Below are 24,415 nucleotides of genomic sequence, written 5' to 3'. Positions count from 1 at the left end.
TTCTTTGGAATGACGTCACTGAGCATGCCCATATCTCCCCTGATTTACGGCACACTGTGCGATTGTCTGTCTACTATTAGGACTTCCTACGGCACAACACTGAAATCCCACGAGACTGCATAATCGCTCAGAGCTTTGTACTACACCCCTTGTGACCATGTGACATCACATGGAGTGTAAACCTGGGCATCAGACAACATTACTGCAGTCTTTTCAGCTGAAGCTGATAAGACTGACATAGGCAAACTGGATAATCGGCACAAGTAAATACTATGAAATAAAACAAGTCAGCTATGAGCAGGGAAGCAGGGTTGCCATAGAAACGTTGGATTGAAAAGGAGGCTTGGTTAACAGTACAGGAAGTGCTCAATGTAAGGGCGAAAATACACTCTACTGTGGATTCAGAAAACAATACTTAAGATGGCGCTGCCTTACCCCTGGAAACACGTTTTTTAAAGTTTCTTTAAACAGGAAGTAATATGCAATTTGGGCTGGATTACAGTGGCTATAGTTTGATAATTACTTATTATAATGGACTAAATGAAAAGAAGCATCAGAGTGTTTACTATCCTCTGATGCAGAGAAGGCTTTTGACAGGGTGGATTGGATATTTCTGAAGGAGACGCTAACTCATATTGGAGTGGGAAAAGCTTTTAATAAATGAATAGAGGCTATATACTCGGTTCCATCTGCAGCTGTTCAGAATCAATGAGGTGACTTCTCCATAATTTTAATTTGACCAACGGCACTAGACAAGGATGTCCCTTATCCCCATTGATCTTTATATTAACTCTAGAACCATTTTTTGCGTACGAGGAAGCACTGATATCTAGGGCTTTCCAGTTGGCAAGTTGGACCATAAAACTGCAGCCTTTGCGGACGACATATTGTTTTTTTTATTACACCCCCGTACACTACATTGTCAAATTTATTAAGTGAGCTTAAATCGGTACAATACACTTTTGAACTTTAGAATCAATATTCAAAAATCTGAATTGTTTAATATTACGTTGGGCCCTGTGTGTGTGCAAGCCCAATCATCATTCTCTTTTTTCATGGGCATCCTCCCACCTGACATACTTAGGGGTCAAATTGACTTCTTCACTGGATAAAATATTTTTTATCTATTTTCCACCAATACTATGGGATCTTTCCTCCAATTTGGAGAGATGGAACAAGGGCTCTTATACATTGATGGGTAGGAACGCCATTCTTAAAATGAATATCTTGCCAAGGTTATTGTATCTCTTTCAGACACTATCAATAGTCGTCCCGGGGTCTTTTTTTAAATCAGTGCGTAGTATCTTTATCAGATTTGTCTGGGCAAAAAAGTACCCATGCCTGTCCCACCTATATCCGGCCATGGCCAAAACCCATGGATGTATGGCCTTCCTGAACCCGATTCGATATTACCAGCCAGTATACCTCGCTAGGGTACTATCATGGTGTAGACACAGGAGACATGAAGCCTAGGTAATGACTGAACAATCTTGTACCGAGATTCTACTTCAATGTGTGCCATGGTTACGGCCAAGATCACTTGGAACCTTATGGCCCCACCCCCTTATACACCCCCTTATAGGGGCAACTCTTAGAGTAGTGCAACAAAGTCATCTTTTTTCCAAGACAGAAGGGGAGATTACTCAGCTTTACCCAGTATTGGGGAACCCAACATATCCCCCAGGCCACACTGATAGCCATTTTAAACAATCTTTTGGGCAAGGTAAATTTAGTTTAGGTGATAACTAGGGCTGAAATACAGTTGTTTAATCCACCATTGGACCCGTGGCGGATGCAGCAACTTACCCAGTTTCTTAGCTCTCTCCTTCGTGGGGGGTGGTCAAACTGTTCTAATACACCATTGGAAAATATATGCCTGGTAAAAGCACCCTCTGCCCGTTGAGGCATATAAAGTGTTATTCCTCCAAAAATGGGAAAGAGATTTGGACATCATATTCTCAGAAGAGCAGCGGGGTCATATTCTGTACTTTGCCCTCTATTCTTCAGTGACTAGTAAATATCAAGAGCCGAGTTATAAGATCCTCACACGTTGGTATCAAGTTCCATCCCTGCTGCAGAAAGTCTATCCTGAAAGGATGAATACCTGTTGGTATTGTGGAGAGGCAGAGGGTACCATGTTGCACATTTTTTGATCCTTCCGGAAATTGGAGGAGTTTTGGTATAAAGTGCGAGACATAAGACAGCTCACTGACCACGATCTGGGATCTGACCTGGCCAGATATCTTCTTGATCTTTCAGATTTTTCAAAGCGTAAATCTTAAAATTCAACGGTCGTCCATCTTCCATCCATTTTTGTGTGGCTCACAAAAATAGCTGACATACATAAATGCCATGGAGAAAGGTATTGCAACTATCCAAGGTAAAGAGGAGAAATTTAATTTAAAAAAAATGGACACAGTGGTCCCTTTTTTTCTGTTCTAAGGAATATGGCCTTGTGCTAGTGGACGGGGAATAGAGGCTCTCTAAACTATCCTATATTTTCTTGTTTTTCTTTTTTGTTGTTGTATTGTTATTCTTAAGACGATTGTACAGTCAGGACAAGAGTCTGCTACCACTAGAACCATAATATAAGAAATATGACTTTCAAGATTTTGTGTGCTTACCAAAAAACAAAACTGAATTGTGTTAAGCTATATTTTGTGGTGTGTATGCAATTGCATCATGTTTGTTTGTTCCTATGGAAAGTTGTTTCAAATAAAATAAAATATAGCATGAAAAAAAAAAATGAATTCTTGTGTTTATCTGGAGATCTGCTACATATGCATGGTACAGCGACACGTCCTTCTGAACTTGCCCCAACTTGTCAGAGAAAAGGGCACAATGCTCAGAAGTAATTGGGGACAGACATATATTAACTCTTCCCCTACGGGGATTTCTCTGTTCTGCATTGCAAGTTAACCAAATAGAACAACTGTTTAATGGAGAACCACTACTATGCTAACATGCAAATGTATTCTGCAGCTTCTTGTTGGGATTGTAGACCAGAAACTGACCTCTTCCATGAATGCCCTGGACATTAAACAGTGAGGGCCTTAGAATACCCCAAAATATCATATTCTACAACTTACAATAGACATTTTATGTCTTTCGTCATAGAATTCAGAAATAATGAAATCTCATTGTAGAATTAACCCCTAGAATTTGCAGGTGACAGGATTCCTCACTGCTGCACAATCAGGCATACATTTCCAACTTTCATCTGGGCATAGAGTAAACAGTCCTTGAGCTTTGTTTTGTGTTTTTATTAGGAGATAACTTGGATGGGGATATGAATTATGGGATGTCCAACTTGATCATGTCAAAACCAGGGACAACTTGCTCCCTATATTCAGCTCCACTTGATTCCTCTGTACAGCTAACAGTCTCTGTTAGATCAGCAACAGCACTTTGTAGGCTAGGAACTTTGTCCCTTTAGAAAGTAGCACCATGTGTTGCGAACTGCATCCTTGAGTACCTCCAACTCCCCTGAAGACACTTGTCCCGGCTCTACCACTGCAGGAAATGCTAGCCCACCTGCTGCTTCTCTTCCCCAATCCACCCAACTGACTCTGGAGATCACCCAGGGCAAGGTTAGGGAAGATTTAAGCAAACCGCTATCTTCTAGAGAGACCTGCTACATGTAGCAGTCTCTCCCCTTGTAAGCCCCTGCAACATGCTGTAGTACTCACACTGTCCTCCGTGCTCCCGTTGCCTCTCAGGAAGGACTACCTCCAAGATTCTCCTGTTGTTAGGATCCTCCCAGGGCAGCATCTGGGCCCTGGCCTGAGGCAGAGCACCCTCCCCCCAGATTGGGGGGTTTACCAACAGCCTCCTAAGCACTGCAGCTCCATCTTCCACCCAATTCTTCTCCCAGCATGACTCACTTCTATTTAAGAGCCAAGCTCCCTCAAATATGCAGAACAGCCCTACTAGCCTCCGCCGCCCTCTAGCTTCCAGAATGTTCTCCAGCTTTCCAGAAGCAGGGGGGTGCCCCAGAGAGCTGCCTGTGTGAGTCATGCTGCCTTGAACTTTAGTAATCCTGACCCAGATTCAAAGACTCACAGGGTTTAGACATGAGTCAGAATATATTTTACCTACTCTGACACTAGTAGCACACTAGAGGGTGCTACATCATCAATTCCAAACTACCTGTGTGTACGCAAAGAAAATATTTCAAGCAGAAAGGGGAAAATGTGCAATAAAGCCCTGAATAGTAAAAAAAAAAAAAAAAAAAAAGGTGCGTTAGGTGAAGCATCATTTAGCCATAGGTCAAGCATTTTAAAACCTTTCCATAAAACCCCTCTATGGAAAGTCTGTTTTAGACCTCAGCAAGTCCCGTCCTAAGGAAATGGCAGGTTTACTATTGCACAATAATGAGGAGTTGTTACCAGTTCTTCATGTGGCTAAACAATGCCCACCTTTCTTAGCTACATGTAGAAAATGGAGTCTTCAGAAACGTGATCAGGTAAAAGTGCCACAGCTCTGGTCACCAAACTCAGCAAGGAACCCCCAGATAAACTAGCTTGACCCTCATGCAGAATCGCATATATAACTTATGCAGACTGGTTATTACTGCCAACTGCAGGACCGTCACAGAGAGAACATCCTCTCTGCTAAGGACTCTGAGTGAAGTTGGGCTGGCCTTCAGTTCAGTTTTGCAAATATACCTAGTGTCCATTCTCCTGTAGATGGCAGTATAACCATAGGATACTTATTAATATCAAAGCTGTGTATCTCAAAAGGATGATGGGGATGCATTGCATTGCCTAATTTAAAAACATTAGATCTGTTTTTATTTTTCTATTATAGGATCACAAGCGCAACAGTATTAACAGCGGACCATCAAAGTGATTCAAGAGTTGGCAAAAGTAGGTTACCACTGACTTAGAGACTATATACATATAATTTATTACACACACACACACACACACACACACACACACACACACACACACACACACACACACACACACACACACACACACACACACACACACACACACTTACATTTAAGCTTTTTTACTATTTTTAGTGGAAACAATCATTTCCTGGCTAAATCTAATGCTAACCATACACAGGATAAATTTCAGCCGATTCCTGCTGAATGCTGTCAGCACCACTCAGCTGCATGTACTCCTTCGCACACTCTGAAGCCCTGTGTTACCCAAAGACAGCTTGCTCTGAATCCGTGAAAGTGCCAAGCTTTTGACATGTCACAACTCTAACCAACCATAACTGGTTGCTAGGTATTCTTTCCTGTTTTTTTCTTTCTGGTTGCTAGGTATTGTGAAGATTGAAGAAGCCAGGCAGAAATTTCTCAGCCGAACAATAACTGCAGCCAATCAGATACAGTTAATGTTTGGGTATTCTGACAGCCATGGCTGTCAGAACACAATAGCTGTCAGAGAAGATTTCTCTATCCACGCTAATTTCCAAAATGCAGCAACAGGCTCTTGAAATTTTACACACTTGATAATATGGCAATGAAAAAGGTATAGATAAGCATACTTTTTGAAGAGAATGCAATTCCATGGCACTCACAAAACAAATATAGATGATTTTGCTTAGAAATAACCTATAAAACAAAAAAGGTATAGCAGAAATAAAACCATATTCCATAATTAGGATATGATTTAGGTATTAGGTAGAGAATAAATGTATATGAAATTAGTGGAATTCTGATAGATAATTTTTTTTTTTTTTTTTTTAGATAAATTTAGCCTCATTTTTATAGAGAGAAGTGTAAGAGCCAGCAATGAAATACAACACGTAAAGGGTATTGTGAAAAAGAAAAAAATTATTACAAATCATGCTTTCAAATCATGATTTCATAGACAATGTGAAGAAAGATAAAGAAGATATAAGGCAAGCAAATGAGATAAAGGTAAAAAAAAAAAAAAAGGAGACAGAAATGAAGGTAAAATACGTAAAAAAGGAAGGGGTGAATTAGGTGAGAAGGGTCCAATTTTATTTTTTCTTACCGATATCACACATCAGGAATCAATTGAGATTTTCTTTTTTTTTTACTTCAGGATAAAGTGGGAAAGAGTTAAAATTTGTATTACTATCTTGTGACAGAAGAGATGTTCTCTCTATTCCTGTCTTTGTGACATAAAAGAGGTTGCAGCCATTACTGGGACAGAAAACCATAGCCTGCAATAAAATCATAGTCGGAGGTTTTAACCTTTTCCAACAAGGCCAATCAATGTTTCCCATGAGCTTGATCATATAGAGAAATATCCATTATTCTGCTGTTACCAACATAATGGCCATTACCTAAACAAGCAGATCAAGTGCTGACTATCTTTTAATTGTGGCCACACATTGAAGCTTCTCAAAAGTTTTCCAAGGTCAGCACTACTTATACACAAGAGCTGATAAATCTAAAGCGGAGATTATATTATTCCATGTTAAAGTGGTTGTAAACCCCTTTTTAGAACTTGTACCTATAGGTAAGCCTAGAATAAGGCTTACCTATAGGTACTGTAAATATCTGCTAAACGTACGGCGTTAGGAGATATTTATCTTGTAGTGCGCAGATTATGTCATTGGCGTGTGCGCTGTGAAGAAATGGCCCTGCGTGCTGTTTCTTCCCGAGCGAGTGCCGTGACGTCACACGGCTCCAGCCAGTCACAGAACCATGGAAGGAAGAGGGACGAAGATGCATGCGGCCACCAGCAGGGGACAGCATGGGTTTCGTTTGCAGGTTGCCACATGCGATGCATACTAGCATATTATGCTTTTACTTTGCAGGGTTTGCAGGGAACAAAAGAGGAAGTAAACCCCTCAGGGTTTACTTCCTCTTTAAGGCATCATGCATGATAACACACAAGTGTAGGTGTGAATGGCCCCATAGAGTGTTCAATTGCCTTGCACACTAATATGCAGTGAATAGATGTGAAGCAGGCCCACATAGGAAGGAATGGGGCATCTACTTGGCATGCATTTTCATGCAGCAAAATGCAAGAGTTTTGCTGCATCAAAAAGGAAGAGTGAATAGGCCCACATGGTAGTAAAAATGAATAATGATCTGCAAATGATCTAATTATCAGCAAACTGAAAGCATGTCATCATACGGCGTCTAGAATAAAAGTCACAACTAAATAGAAAAAGCATAATAAAGAAAACTACTGAATAGGTGGAGCACAAAGAAACTGTGCTCCAAGGCCTCACTTTCATGGAAAATAAAGATCTCTTGGAAGTTTTGGTGTTACATGAAGAGTAGATGGGATAGCATTAAACATAAAACAAATCTGGCACAGAAAAAAAGGTTATAGTCTCAAGAGCACGTTTGACTTGTCTAAGAAGATAATGATTTAATGGTTGAAAACTAATGACTCTGCCAGAGGGCTTGGCTGGGGCCCCTCATGTCAGACATTGTCATTTATCTCCTCACACTACGCACACACCGGTCTGGAAACAGGGGTGAATTAGGGGAGGATAGCTTGTAGCATTAAAAAAAAAAAGAAAGAAGGATGTAGTCCCATACTTTATAAAAAACTAACATTTGGGTAACTCAACTCATAGCTGAAAGTTAAAGAGACTTCGCAGCGTAGAACAGATTTAAATACCTGGCCTGTGGACATAATAATTAGGAATTATACAGAGACAATCTCAAGCTCTATTACAAAATTGCCTGAGGGGCGGGGGGGGGGGGGGGGTGCGACATGGGATGGGGAAGGAGGGGGCTGTTGATATTGCTGACTCAGAAGTCTCTTTGTTTAGAACCAGCTCTCTTAACCTTCCTTCAACCTTCACCTCACCACAGCCATTTGCTACTTATCAAGTCAAATTTTCTTGCAGTTAAATCACAGTGTACAATACAAGCAGTTTAAGCAGCACATTTAAAGTATTACATTACAATTAATCGTCACTTATACTAACAAATATGTCTTGTTTAACTTCCCACAAATATACAAAACAGAAAGAGGAATCCATTACCTCATATTGCTCACAGCTAAATTATAGTTATGCACACCTAATGCAGTGTGGTTTACCACTTCATAATCATTATGAAAACAGCAGGGAATGTGTTGTAGACAGCAAAATGTCAGGTGCCGACTACCATTTTGTGATCAACAGAAAAAAAGGACACGCGGCGTTTGATTGGCTGTTATGCATTTACTTTCCGCAGCTTACTTTCTGGAGCAAGCTACCAAGGCAATACAGTTCAAGCATATTGAGGGGGTCATACAAAAATTTGGAAACAAATTTGTTATTGTTCATAGAGTCCTGAAACCAAATTATGTTCAAGCAACAGCAAACGGTTTTCTCAGAACAACCATATTCTATTGCCCCGATTTATTAAAATTAGAACACAGCATGACTTAAGCTTTCATTTCCTAGCAACAACTCTAAGTTTGAGGACATATTGATATTTATTATGGGCATACATCTAACTGCCATTTAAATCATTATAAAATGAAATGAAAGCCATCATCAAACATTCCACCGCTTAAGGTAACACAAACACTAAATTGTTGTTTCGTGTTACTCCTCAAATTAAATCTAAAAACGGTAATTGATACTGAAGGCAAAACTAAACTTCCACAATTAATTACCATAATATCATGCTTCTGCAATGTAAGAAAAATTTAGCTTTGATATTTTAATAATGTATTGCTTTGATACTGTTGAATGTGCACTCACCCAATAACCAAGCAGGACTAAATTACACAGTCAATTTTTATCTCTTGCTACTAACAGATTTAACCACTTGTTGACAGTCACTTCATTGGCATAGAGCAGTGGTCTCCAAACTATGGTCCACAGGCCAGATGCGGCCCTTTGTTTGCCTTTATCCGGCTCTTAGGGCACTGTTCCTCCTATTGACACCAACAAAGGGGTGTTATTGCTTCCTTTGGCATCACCGATTGGCCACTATTTCTCCCACTAATACCAATGATGAGGCACTATCTCTTCCACTAAAACCAATGATGGGGTATTTTCTACTCCCACTGGCCACAGCCAGGCCCCCATGAAGTCTGAAGGGCAGTAAACTGGCCCTTTGTTTAGAAAGTTTGGAGACTAATGGCCTAGTGTAGCAAATTTACGGTTAAACAAATGGTTTTCTATGGTGTAATCAACAGAAGTAGCATCTTGTTGTGATCAATCCCATGTGAGCATTGTGTGTACATACGAAATGGATTGCTACTACATGCTACTTGTGTAGGTTACTCCTTAGGGAGCCTTAATAATATATAAAATTCTTCCTGCAGCTACCCAACACCACTAATAACCTGTTTGTAGAGCTAGTTAACACCTAAAAGTATATTGCATTTACTCTATCTCAAGATTAATTTATATTAGTACAAAAGTGTAGTGCTCTGCTTAAAAAAAACACACTTGAACTCCTCCAGTGTCACAAACTTATGTGCTCCAATAATATGCGATTATAAGCTCTTAAAAGTCCATTGGAGTGTCCACAGAAATGTAAGCATTCATAAATTTTCATGCAAAGTGCTCTTCATTCAGAGTCGAATGTGTCACCACCACACTCATATGCAAAATATGCACTCAGTGTCAAGATTTGTATGTCAAACTTTTGCCATTATATAGAGATTATAACCAGGCCCTCTGTAACACTGTCCTTGTGGAATGCTAGCCAAAATCCTCCTTTTAGGGAGACATCTCCCTGCCTTCACCACATACATTAATTCCTCAAAAAGATATGAGGACTATCTAATGTTCGCTGTATACAATAAAGTTTATTGCCCTCAAAATATTAATCAAATTAATAGAACTTGTAATACCACATGTAATGGCACCTATGCATTCACTCAACCTTCTGGTCCCACTGCAATCACTGCAGCCATTCAGTTCACCTGATGACTTTGCCAAAACTCCTCCCAGTAGCATGCTGATGTCATGGGTCAACCCCACTTGACATGTTGCATCCAATAGGGACGTCTTCAGAGGCCCTTTTGTTTTATTATATCAATTAGCCATAAGGAGCCTTGTTCTCTGGTTTAGCAATCAATTGCTACTGCTAGTTATTAATAATTTGTTTTTTATCAGTATGACTGAGCTACTAAAATTCCCTGTGTAGTTCTAGCCCAGGGATGTCCAACCTGTGCCCCAAGACTACTATGAATGCGTCACAACACAAAATCGTAAACTTACTTAGAAATATTTTTTTAGCATTTTTGGTGAAAATGCATTTACACTTCATAAACGCATGCAGCCAAAGAAAAATTTGACAGTGTCTTTATTGGACGTTTATAGGTTTCATCTTCCCAAAGAAAAATATCCCACTCACTCATTCATTCACAATTACGCTTTATTCATGTCATCAGTTTTCAAGGCCGAAGCACACGAAGAGCAAAATTGGAACCAAAATATTTGATGAACACCTTGAGAATTATTACTACATCCATCAAACCAAATATTGATTGCATTAGTTTATCAAAAACAGTGTCAAATATTGCACTTGTTTTATGTGGCCCGCTTTTACTTTTATAATAAAAAATATTACACAAAAAATTTAGTTTTATTACTCAGATAGGTACATTATCTATATCAGGGATCGTTAACTTGCGATCTGAATTTTATCTCAATCCTGCTAAGAAGACAATCAAAGAAGTTTCAAAGGAGGCACAAGTCATGGAACACCTCCAGGTGTAGAGACCACTTTCCTATGTCCAGATGTTGCCAGCTGAGGAAGCCTGCCAGAAGATGAGACTTTCCAATGACCAAGTTCCCTGCACAGTCAGGGAGCCCAGGACTTCTCTTCAGCGCAACAGTCTGGCATCCAATGTGAGAATCTTCTAAAAGAGGGGAAGGTTGGAGTTCCTGAGTCCAGACCTGGACTTCTTAGCCACCAAACCAGGGACAACTCAGTGTCAATCGAATTGGTCTGTCTTGACTGGACTTACTTGTTACACAATGACAGAATATTGTTTTGGAGAGGTTTGTAATGAAAACGGGCAACTAGGACTGCCTCAAAATAAACCTACTATCACTCTCATGTACAAGTGCCAAGTAAGACAACTCCTGGACTGGGGAGCTTAAATCTGAGATTGGAGAGTTTGAGATTTCTCCTGTGGAAGAAATGCTCTGCTTTACACTGTTGTCCTGGACTAAACCCAGATGCTTGGAATTATGAGTCCATTTCAGCAACAAATACCAAACTTTTAAGACCTGTCTAATCTATTGTAATTCTGGACAGTCAAAGCTATGCTTTCTGACAGACCTGTGTTGACTTTTACCTCAACAGGAGGTCATCTTAATATCCCAAAGTGGGGATGCCATGAGAGTGCACTGACAGTGTACTGAGGCCAGCAACTTGGTAAACACCCAGGATACAAACGGCCGAAGGGCAAAGCCACAAAACTGGTAAAGTGGGGATCCCACAGCAAAGAGTAGAACATGTTGATGCACTAGAAAGATAAGGGAATGTAAATACATGTCCTTGATGTCCACTGACGCTATAAAAGTATCCCTGGTAAAGAGTGGGGCGGCAGATGCCTTTAGATCCTAGATGGACCAGGTGTCCCTTTTAGGTGAGAGAACAGTGAACAGGGTGGAGTAAAATCCCTGAAAAAGTTCTGCCCCAGGAACTGGAGCTATGAACCCTATAGGACCTGAAAGAGCTCAATGGTTATCTGCCAATCTGTGCTGTAACACAAAGTTTGGAGGTGAAAAACAGGGTGCTAAACTCTAGCATACATTCCTTGGAGACCACCTTGTGAACTCAGGCATCTGATATGGTGGGGATGCACCCTCATGCTGGGGAAGGCTTGCCTTAGAATTTGGTGGACCTTGAGCCCCAGGCCTTATGGTTAGACTGGGTGACAGGCTTGGGGGTCTGGACATGGATGGTGTAGAAGTGAAGAAGCAAAAAAGGACCAACTGTGAAGTGAAAGAGAAGACACTGCAATCTGTAACTTAGGATGATTCCACTAGGTTAACAGAATGAAAAAAAAAAAAAATGTGAAAAAAATCATGTACATGAGAGATTTAGATAAAATACACTTTATAAAAAAAAGATGTATGTATATTTGTAATAAATTATAGGAGTAGAAAACACACAACTATTAGGCAAAAACAGGGAATCCAAATTACAAATCATGGGACATTTTGCAATATTTAAAACCTAGCACTAGAACATATGATGTAAAGTAATTCTTCAATATAATAAGTAAAGCACTGTAAAAAGGAGACTTTTGTAAACTGATTTGCATAGTAATAATTAATTGCCTTGGTACTGATGAACTAAGTGCATACCATACTGATAAAATTGGAGGAACCCTGATGTACACACGATTGGACTTTCCAGCAGACTAGGTCCCATGGTTTTCCCGACAGACTTTCGGCGGAGTTCCGACATACTTTTCGAACGAACGTACTTGGCCACACACGAACGCACTAAGTCCGTTTGTTTTCAACATGATGATGTAAGATGGGACTAAAAAAAAAGAAAGTTCAATAGCCAGTAGCCAATAGCTTCCCTTGCGTCGTATTCGATCCGTCGGACCAGCATACAGACGAACGGTTTTCGCAATAGGAATGAAGTCCGTCAGACAGATTTGAAACATGTTCTATTTCTAGGTCTGTCTGATTTTTTTAAACAAAAAATGATCGGATTAGTACACACATGATCAGATTGTCCGACGGACTGATTCCATCGGACCTAGTCTTCCGGAAAGTCCGGTCGTGTGTATGCGGCATGAGGCATAATTAGTCTGCAGAAAAAAATATGTGAAATTTTATATGATGTCTAACCCTCCACTGTTTTTATTCCAAATCCTTCCAATCAAGTACACACTTTGTTCAACAGTACCAAGGATTGCATATTTTGTAACTTTACATGTGAATTGCATATCATGTGTTGTGTTTATAATCTCAATAATGGAAAACTTGGGACAGTGGGTGCACTGAAAAAACTCTTTGCAATCTTAGGAACCTCTAAAAGACCTAAGACTGGACATTGCATTGGTAGAAGCAATGGACTGATCCGCAAATAAGAGTCTCAGTGGCTGATGGCTTAGAGGTAGATCAAATATAGAATCTGCCGGACAAAAAAAACTATAGTATGTTTATTGCCTTTGTAGTCAGAGTTAGCAAACCAGGTGATTTGGGCCATGGAGTCTTACATAGTCCACTCACCATGCTCTACCAAGGTGTTCATAGGTTTTGTGAGGAGAATTGGTCCTACGGCTAAAATTCCTGTTAGCTATATGCATAGAATGTAAGATGAAAGCCGGCACTCCACTGCGGGACTGTAAAGTAAAAATCTCTTTAAAGTCTTGCATGACTATAAAAAACATCAACCGAGAGGTCAGAAAAACTGGCTACATCCAACGACAAAGGTGGCATAGACTCTAAGAGCAGAGGGCAACAGGATTTCAGGCTGCAAATGTCAACCACATCAACAGGTTACAAACACCATCAGAACCATTAGTAGAGCGCAAGCTGGGGTCATTTGATACAGCAGAACCCCCTTCTGTGTCTAGAATCAAATATGTTGTGCAGCATGGCAATGAGGCAACGCAATGATCAGGGGATGAGGCAAGGCTCTAGTACCCATGAAACCCAGATAACTGTACCAGATAAGGATTGGATGACTGTAGGTGATCAAAATCACTGTAGCTCTTTACAAAGCAGGAGAAGCAACGAGGAGATGCGCACCTGTTCTCCTTTCAACCATACAGCATTGAGGAAGCATGTGCAACACTCCACTCAGCAGATGAAGTCAGTGTTCGGTCCTTCAGTGTTATCCCTTCCACAGTGGAAATTGGTAGAAAAAGAAACATTGAAAATGAACAAATGAATAAAAGTGACTATTTCTAAACTGGTCGCCCAAACATAACCAGCTAAAATCATGCGGCAATCCTGATAGAAGTGAAAAGGACATACATTTTTAATTTCCGATTGTGCTATTTTTTGTAAATAAAAATTACTGAAGGATTTAGAATCTGGCCTGGGTTTAAAACAATGAAAATTTGTAGACAACATAAAAAAGATTTATGGAATATACGGTGTCTACTCTACACTTTTTCAAAAAAATAAATAAAATTTATATAAAAAATCACAGAAAAAAAGAAAAGAAAATAACCCTCATAAAATAAAAAAGTTTTAATCGATAAAACATGGTAGCTGAAAATGCAAATAAAAAAGTATCACAGATTCAAAAAGACACTGATGAAGAATGTAGGATGCAGATACTTACAGTTTTGTATACAGTATCTGCCCTCAAGTTGAAGTTTCAGCAGAAAACAACGCTTTCCACCTGTGATTCTCTTCATTTGGACTAGGTGTCCAGTAGAGGGAGTAGAACACTTACTAAAAGAGATACAATATGTGCTATGTGGAATACTACTTGCAGTGCACCACCTTCCCTTGGCAACAACATTAATCACGCAGACTGTCAGGGCGAGGACAAAACTGGCAAAGACATAAGCATCTTTCGGGCTATCCATTTTCTTAGCAAATTGTACTGACTGCTGAGCTGAAAAACTAGAAATGAAAAAATCATTTAGAAGACAAAACCACTTTTGTCTTGTGTACTTTCTGGGCAGCCTTCAGCAATGTAACCACAATGCATCAGGCAAGATGTACTAAAGAAATGAGACTGTACTATAAATATTATACCTTGGAACAATTGGGAGCCATTAATAGTTTTACAGTCCCTTGTCATGAAGATAATCTGCAGCACACTCATAAACCAGACTGGATTCTTTTAAAATTAAAAATATATAAATCTTGTCATACATTTTGTTTCCATACAGAAGTCTCTTTCAGTAATAACAGATATCAGGTGGCGGTTACAACCAATATCCAGGGACTCTGGCAAACTGATGCTGAAGCGTGTCTATGTAAATTTAAAAAGGAAAAAAAAAAAAAAAAAAGAAGCTCCATTTGCTCGTCCAAACAAGAGAAAAGTGTCCCGTAAGGGAGAGCCTCGATGGCCAATGGTGCTAGCTTATGTGAACATACAAATCTGGTGTCTATTTGGGGATGTGACACAGATGTGGCAAGGTCACATCCTCAGGGATAGTCCTAATTGTATCCACAACTCGCTGTGGCTGAGGTCATCTGTTGCTTCACTGTTCTTCAGCTCAGTCCCCAGCTGCTTCTTAACAAAGGTGAGCCTGACGGTTGCTACGCTGTGAGCTCCACACTCAAGCTGCCATGTGGCAAGCTGCTTCAATAAAGGTGAAATCCGGACAGCTTAGCCAGCGTCCAGGCCCTGTATTTACAGGCACATTAAGTATGTAGCTTGTATGTATTCTCAGCTTCAAAAATATTACTTGCATATATCCTACTGATTGCTACTGCTAAAATAGAAAATGGAACTCAAAGCCAGTGTTATACATCTGGGTGCCAGTAATATAAGAGATGAGAAGTCTTTGCTGAAAATAATAAACGTGGGAAATAAAAATTGTAATTCTTTTTTTTTTTTTACAATTCTAATTTTTAACGACAGCAAAACAAAAAATTTAATTAGTAAAAGGCTCTTCTTTTAGTGATATGAACCAAGGAAGTGCATTATTTAATAGAAACGTTGCTTCATTATAAAAACACAGAAATGAATATGACATTGGTAATGAAAGAACAATTAATATTAAAAGCCATGCGCAGCCAAATGTGATACTTCATGTCCTCGCCCTGGCATCTACCAAAAAAAAAAAAAAAAAGTTTATTTTTTAGGCTGGCCCTGTAACTGATCCATTAACCAAGTAATACTTTAAGTGGGAGTAAACTCCCATCTCTGACTTTCACCTATTGGTAAGCCTATAATGAGGCTTTACCTATAGGTACAGTAAATTTCTCCTCAACATTCACCTCTTAGGAGATATTTACTGTATATGCAGCCGATGATGTCACTGGGCACATGTTCTCTGAAGGAGCGGCTGCCCGAGTCCTGTGCCGTAACCGGCAGCTCCCCAGCACATGAGCAGTGATATCATGGTGGCTCCGGCCAGTCCCACAGCCGGAGTCCACGGAGCTGGATGGAAGATCGGGTGAAGATGTAAGCGGCCTCCAGTGGTGACAGTACATCGTTGAAGGGCTTTGTTTTCAGGTAAGTTTTACATGATGTCATTATGACATAACCTTTCGGGTGAGGGAAAAAAAAATCACTCTGTGGTTTACTACTGCTTTAACCACTTGCTTACTGGGCACTTAAACCCCCCTCCTATCTAGACCAATTTTCAGCTTTCAGTGCTGTCGCACTTTGAATGACAATTGCCTGGTCATACAACACTGTACCCAAATGAAATTTTTATCATTTTTTCCCCCCAACTAGAGCTTTCTTTTGGTGGTATTTGATCACCTCTGTGGTTTTTATTTTTATTTTTTTTAATTAAAAAGACCAAAGTTTTTTTTTAAAAAGTTTTATTTTTTTGTTTTAAAATTTTATAACGGGTAATTTTTGTCTGTCATTGATGTACACTGATGAGGCGGCACTGATGGGCACCGATAGGTGGCACTGATGGATGGCAGTTATGGGCACCGATTGATTACACCAATAGGCAGCACTTCTAGGTGGCACTGATTGGCACCGCTGGTGGGCATCGATAGGTGGCACTTGTGGGCACTGTTGGTCGGTTTAAATGAGGCATAATTGCCTCTTCCTCTTAGGGATCAATGTCCCTTTAAGATAACCCGATGATCGGCTTTTTTTTTTTCCTCCGCTGTCAGTGTGAGGAGAAAAAAAACAAAACTAATCACCAAGCTTTTGTTTAAATCATGTGATCAGCTGTCACTGGTTAATAGCTGATCACATGGTAAGGGCCTGGGACCGGCCCCTTACTCAGATTTGTGATCACCTGACTCTCGGTGACCACAGCGTGCTCCGTGCGTTCCCTGTAGGGAGCGTAGATGGGGGGGGGCCCATCATATGGCGGCCTCCCGGAAATTCACATCCACGCTGTAGTCGTCATTTGGCCATAGCACGGATGTCAGGTAGCCAAACAGGTATGTACATTTATAACTTTTTTTTTGTTACCAGGACACTGCATTCACGATATCTGGTCTCCCACAGTACAGAGAACATAGCCATATATAGCACGCTTATGTCTTCTATGAGTGTCTGGTTAAAGCTTATAGGAGGCGTTTTCATTCTACTCTGACTGTCCTTTGAGGCTGCATGACCACTGACCCTCTGTCTGGACAGTGCTGATTGGCCCTGTGCCGATCACATGCACCCTCCCAAGGAAAAAAATACTCTCTAGCAATACACACCAAACTGAGCATGTGCAGAGTGCCCCCAAGGCTCTGTACTAGCAGGAGATGGATTGGGGACTGTGAAAGAAGGGGGGATCGGAGAAGAAGGACTCAAACAGCAAATCATAAAAAAATTAGATATTATATATATATATTTTTTTATAAATATTTGAAAAGTGTGGCATGCATTTTTATTTAGCCCCCCCCTTACTCTGATACCTCTAACTAAAATCTAAAAAAGGATGTTCTGTGAAGCCTTTAGTGGTTTGTTAGAGAACCTTTGTGAACAAACAGCATCATGAAGGCCAAAGAACACACCAGAGGTGTCAGCAATAAGGGATAAAGTTGTGGAGAAGTTTAAAGCAGGCATAGCTTATAAAAAATATAACCCAAGCTTTAAAGATCTCATCATCCGAAAATGGAAAGAGTATGCAACTGCAAACCTGCAAAGACATGGCCATCCACCTAAACTGACAGGCTGGGCAAGTAGAGCATTAATCAGAGAAGCACTAAAGAGGCCCATGGTAACTCTGGAGGAGCTGCAGAGATCCACAGCTCAGGTGGCACAATCTGTCCACAGGACAACTATTATCCGTGCACTCCACAAATCTGGCCTTTATGGAAGAGTTGCAAGAAGAAAGCAATTGTTGAAAGAAAGCTATAAGAAGTCCCATTTGTAGTTTGCGAGAAGCCATGTGGGGAATACAGTAAACATGTATAAGAAGGTGCTCTGGTCAGATGAAACCAACTAAACTAACTAGCAAAACAATATGTGCAGCGGAAAACTAACACTGCACATTATCCTGAACACATCCCAACTGTGAAACATGGTGATGAGAGCATCATGTGGGGATGCTTTTCTTCAACAGGGACAGGGAAGCTGGTCAAAGATGATAGGAAGATGGATGGAGCCAAATACAGGGAAATCTAAGAAGAAAACCTGTTAAGAGTCTGCAAAAGATTTTAGACTGGGGTGGGGGTTCACCTTCCAGGAGGACAACAATCCTAAACATACAGCCAGCGTTACAATGAAAAATGGAATGGTTTATATCAAAGCATATTCATGTGTTAGAATGGCCCAGTGAAAGTTCAGACCTAAATCCAATTGAGAATCTGTGGCAAGACTTGAAAATTGCTGTTCACAGATGCTCTCCGTCCAACCTGACAGAGCTTCAGCTATTTTGCAAAGAAGAATCTGCAAACATTTCCCTCTCTAGATGTGCAAAGCTGGTAGCAATATCTCCCAAAAAAATTGCAGCTGTAATTGCAGCGAAAGGTCGTTCTGCAAAGAATTGACTCAGGGGGGCTGAATACAAATGCATGCCACACTTTTCACAAATGTATTTGTAAAAAAAATTTTGAAAACCATTTATCATTTCCTTCCACTTCAAAATTAGGTGCCACTTTGTGTTGCTCTATCACATAAAATCCCAATAAAATACATTTACATTTTTGGTTGTAACATGACAAAATGTAGACAATTTCAAGGAGTATGAATACTTTTTCAAGGCACTGTATATTAACTACTAAATTACTTGCTGCCCTCTATCTATTGCCATCTCTTTTGCTTGACACGCTAAATAAAAGCTGAAGGAAGCAGCCAAGTCTTTCCAATCAGCATGTTTGACAATTACCCAAAAGTAAAGCCTCGTACACACGGGTCGAATGTCGGGAGACATTGGCCGGTTCAATAAAAAACGGCCAACATTCGGCCACTGTGTATGCTAGCCAGGTTGATAGAAGCTAGCATTTCGGCCAACTTCTGTCACACGTGTATGATGGAAAACCAGCAACCGACTGGCTCCTGTTCAGCTCTCTCAGTCAATGGTGGAGAGCCCCGATTGGGGTTTTCTGGCTGAGAGGGTGTCCCCCTGTCACAACACAACAGCTCAGCTGAGGAGATAGCTGTACTAGTGTTGGATCGTTAGTACAGCAGCTCCGATTGGAGTCAACAGTTCATATGCCGTGTACAAACGGTCAAAATTTCTGATAACAAATGTTCAATGGGAGCTTGTTGTCAGAAATTCCGACCGTGTGTAGGCTCCATCGGACATTTTCCATTGGAATTTGCGACAAATAAAATTTGAGATCTGGATCTCAAATTTTCCGACAACAAAATCCGTTGTTGGAATTTCCGTTTGTGTGCACACAATTCCGACACACAAAATTCCATGCATGCTCGGAATCAAGCAGAAGAGCCACACTGGCTATTGAACTTCAATTTCCTCGGCTTGTCGTATGTCACCATGTTCTTGATGTTCAGAATTTCCAACAACATTTGTGTGACCGTGTGTATGCAAGACAAGTTTGAGCCAACATCCGTCAGAAAAAAAACATGGATTTTGTTGTCGTAATGTGCGATCGTGTATACGTGGCATTAGTGGGTACCAGCAGGCATGTACTGGCCATTGGGACTACAGGGAGTTTCCCGGTGGGCCGATGGCTCAGTGGGCCACTCTGCTGCAAGGGGGCTGGTGATGGGACACTCTAATGTAAGGGGGCTGCTAATGAGACACTCTGATGTAAGGGGGCACTGATGGGACACTCTGATGTAAGGGGGCGCTGATGGGACACTCTGATGTAAGGGGGCGCTGATGGGACACTCTGATGTAAGGGGGCGCTGATGGGACACTCTGATGTAAGGGGGCGCTGATGGGACACTCTGATGTAAGGGGGCGCTGATGGGACACTCTGATGTAAGGGGGCGCTGATGGGACACTCTGATGTAAGGGCGCTGATGGGACACTCTGATGTAAGGGCGCTGATGGGACACTCTGATGTAAGGGCGCTGATGGGACACTCTGATGTAAGGGGGCGCTGATGAGACACTCTGATGTAAGGGGGCGCTGATGAGACACTCTGATGTAAGGGGGTGCTGATGGGACACTCTAATGTAAGGGGGCTGCTCAGGGGACACTCTGAAGTAAGGGGGTGCCGATGAGACACTCTGATGTAAGGGGGCGCTGATGAGACACTCTGATGTAAGGGGGCGCTGATGGGACACTCTGATGTAAGGGGGCGCTGATGGGACACTCTGATGTAAGGGGGCGCTGATGGGACACTCTGATGTAAGGGGGCGCTGATGGGACACTCTGATGTAAGGGGGCGCTGATGGGACACTCTGATGTAAGGGGGTGCTGATGGGACACTCTGATGTAAGGGCGCTGATGGGACACTCTGATGTAAGGGCGCGCTGATGAGACACTCTGATGTAAGGGGGTGCTGATGAGACACTCTGATGTAAGGGGGTGCTGATGAGACACTCTGATGTAAGGGATGCTGATGGGACACTCTAATGTAAGGGGGCTGCTCAGGGGACACTCTGAAGAATGGGGGTGCCGATGAGACACTCTGATGTAAGGGGGCGCTGATGAGACACTCTGATGTAAGGGGGTGCTGTTGAGACACTCTGATGTAAGGGCTGTTGATGGGACACTCAAAATGTAAGTGGGCCGGTCTGGATGAAGTCCAGGGCCAAATTTCTTTCCCAGTCCAGCCCTGGGTACCAGGCTTAAAGGTAATGAATTATGCTCGAGACCCATAAACTTTTTTTTTTTTTTTTTTTACATGCAATGAATGTGCACAAATCATGCAGAAAAAATGAAAGTGCTGCCAAAACCTAACCGCCAAATTCAAAAAAGCCTTGTAGAGTATTCCCAAAAAAGTATATGGGTATGAAATAGTCAAATTAGGCAAACAGGTAAATGCACCAGTAAAATATGTACATGTAAACTAGTTTTAAAGATTTATATTGTCAAACAGCACAGCCAGGTGGTGACCTGACTTTTCTTTATGGAACACAGTTTGGTCACCTCCCTGCCCTGGCCTGTGATTAGAAAATTGTATTGCATTACACGCAGAAATACAGCATTGTGAACTTTCCTTGTATAAACTATATTTTTGTAACATAAAAGTTTTAATGCAATAGCTCAAAAGAATGTATTACACAAACACACACACACACACACACACACACACACATATATATATATATATTATATATACACATATATATATATATATATATATATATACACACACATAAAGAATACTTTTTTGTAAAGGTTAAACAAATCTATTAAAAGTAACTTAAAACAAATATACTTTCTTTTCAATGTAATATAAAAATGTCTGTTTTTAAAAACCTTGTAACATCAAAACTATAATAAGCTAAACTAAGCAAGTTATACACTGATAATAGTGATGACATAGCTACCGGTTTACAGTATATTTTATGATTTGCTTTTTGCATCTTCATTACTGTTCTCTGATTTCAGTTGGGTTAACAAATGTGACATTTAGATTAAACCAAACCAAATTGTGGCTCAATAACCACAGCTGGTTGAATGTGACACTGATCCCTCCCAGGTTAATTTAAGTCAAATATGTTGCTCTGATCATCTGTGACTTTACTGTGTTGAACTTTTGCAGTTACTGCAAGGGGTGAAAACAGTCAAAAGTTAACTTGTCTATGGTTTTTTTTTTTTTTTTTGCTTTTCTTTTTTTACCTATTTATTAGTGAATCCAAAATGCATTTTACATATACTTCAGAAGACTTGACTATTAGGAGGAGTTGATAAAACAACGAAACAAACTTAAAGAGTTTTGTACTTGCCTAATTCATGCTGTCAGCACATAGCATGGATTTCTGTCTGCCCGTTTGTATGCTCTCTTCTGCATTTAAATACCCAGGCATTCAGGGCATCTGGGGGGCTTCCACTGACAGTAGAATTGGCATTCAGGCAAAGAGTGCTATTTTATAATTCATGCTTGCATAAAAGTGTTACTACACCTTCAGATAACTTTTTAGCAGTAAACATAGTATAAATACAATGAAATATTTCACCCATATAATTTTTCTCTGACTGTTTTTTTTTATTACGGTCTAAAAAAATAAAAATTTTATTATATGGAGTTTTTATTTTTATTTATTTTTTTTAATAACAAAGACAGAGGTTTCCACCAATGTTTTTTTTTTTCTACGCATTATGGTCTTGATTTATTAAAACTAGAGAGTGCAAAATCTGGTGCAGCTGTGCATAAAAAACAATCAGCTCCCAAGTTGTTTTTGTCAAAGCTTAATTAAACAAGCTGAAGTTCGAAACTGATTGGCTATCATGCACAGCTGCACCAGATTTTGCACTCTCCAGTTTTGGTAAATCAACCACACTCTTCTTTTTCCATTTTCTAATATTACAGAATGTGTTTCTAAAGCTGCCCAGACTTCAGAAGTTGACTAATAGTGCAGGTATGATCTGACCACCTTCTGTAGGGAACCTTATTGACAGAGACCTGCAGACCATTCTAATAAATTGTAAGCTTGTGGCTAAACTTACAAGCAGCTTCCTCAATGTAGAGGAAACTGGGAAGCAGGAAGCCAGTGCTAGTGGGTGGGGAATGACACAGGGATATGTCTCCTAATACAGTAGATCTAAATGTTAAAAATGGCAGCTAACAATTTGGCTTGATGGCCACCCAAGCACATTAAATAGAAAAATTACAGGATTGGGTATTTGTCACCCGCGTCAAATACCAAAAAGTTACCAATTATGTGCTTAACATCAGCTCATGTAGAAAAGGTTCCGTAATAGATCACAACAGAGAAGGCAGGAGGACTTCACAAATGACAATAGATGTTGTAGCAGAGTTAGGATCAAAGTGGAGAATTCTTTTAAAATATAATATGAACTATTGTCACTATAAAAATCACTCTTACCCCTGCACCCCGCTAAAATTATGCCAAAATCATGTCAACATACATTCATACAGTTAATATTTTATCTAGATGTGTACTTTGGCCAGTCAAATTTGCACACTACATATGTAAGCTCTGCTTCCTGCCTTGCAGTGCTACATCGTGGGTATTGCTTTACTTCATCACCTCACAATGTAAGCCAAAGAGTATCTCAACACACACTGAAAACGATGCACTCTCCGTGGTCAATTTCTTACCTAAACTGTTATTACACTGACACTGCTTTGGAATACAGAGCTCCGTCTAGTGGCTAATCTCCAAATGATATATTCAAAGAATAGGTGCAGTTTACTTACTAAAAAAACAAAATGTCCTTCATGGTGCCTCTGGTCCTGCTCATCATAGTAACAATACAAAAAACAAAAAAATAAAAATAAAATAGTCTTCTCACTGACCTTACAAAGTCATAGCAGGTTCTTCCCTGCTGTACATGAGTTTGTGGACTACCTAAAACATAATAACCTGCTTGTGTATGTGTCAACAGGCAGTAGAAAAATCCTATTTTCTTAATCGTCCTTTGAGGGATACAGCTTAATGATAATTAAAGCTTCACTTCACTTTTGTTAGAAAAGAAAAACATTCCCTCCTGTGTGATCTATGTACACTGCAAGGATTATAACAAATTTTGTTGCAGATTCCTACCTTTCGTTATTCTGAAGAAATCCCTGTATGTTTCTCTGTGCCTCTGTTCTGAGTAGGTCTAATGGGAGTGGTTTCATAATTAACTCTCAAGTGTGGAGCTGCAGGGCACTAATGAGGAAATCTGTTGGGCCTGCATACTTTTAGACATGCTCCTATTGAGAGTAACTCTCCACAAATGACATTTTTGCTGCAAGGGATGCCTGAAATAGGACTTAAATCTTAGGCAGACTTCTAGGAAAATTGGCAAGCCAATCACAAGCAGGAAATTATGTTTCTGGGGAGTGGACAGTACACTTTCTGTGTACAGAAAACTCCAGGTAGCCATATTGTAATGTAGTCTCAGAAAATTTAATTGGCTGTAGATTGAAAAGGAAAGGTAATTTTTTAATAACGTTCAATTCCAAAATGATTAGTGTTGCAGGTAAAGGAACTATATTTTTTTTTCTTTATTTGCTATCCCCCCCCCCCCCTTGAAAGTGGGGTTACCCTTCTAGCAATCTAGGGACCTCCAAAAGCAGTCCAAACAAAAGAAAGGGCGCACACAAAACAGGAGAACCATCCCAACAGAACAAACCAAAAATTACAGCAATAGCTTGCAGAAACGTTCAATCAAAAAAAGCATCTGATGAAGCAGATGCATTGGCCTTCAAAAACTTAGAGAAAGCCTTGTGGAGAAGACCAGGTTGCAGATTTAGACATTTGAAACACTGAGACATGGTGATTAAAAGTCCAAGAAAAATTCACTGCCCTAGCGGAGTGAGCTTTAACAGGAAAAAGAGGCACTTTATCCAGAGACATTGGATCTGTAAGGCAAAGAACCTCTTTTGGAATTTTCTGGAAAGACAAATA

The 24,415-nt window shown here is 40.3% G+C and overlaps 1 protein-coding gene across 2 annotated transcripts in view; it reads right to left on the bottom strand.

The window, feature by feature from the left end:
• The window catches only part of IFT80 (intraflagellar transport 80), a 189,469-nt gene that overhangs the window by 115,732 nt on the left and 49,322 nt on the right, over positions 1 to 24,415 (bottom strand). The gene's annotated exons all lie outside the window — the stretch shown is intronic.

The sequence above is a fragment of the Lithobates pipiens genome, unplaced genomic scaffold, assembly GCF_037356315.1.
Source record: "Lithobates pipiens isolate NorthernLeopardFrog02 unplaced genomic scaffold, aLitPip1_a1.2 Scaffold_18, whole genome shotgun sequence".
Classification (NCBI taxonomy): Eukaryota; Metazoa; Chordata; class Amphibia; order Anura; family Ranidae; genus Lithobates; species Lithobates pipiens.
Note: the sequence above shows the minus strand (reverse complement) of the source record. Positions and strands in the feature narration are given on the sequence as shown.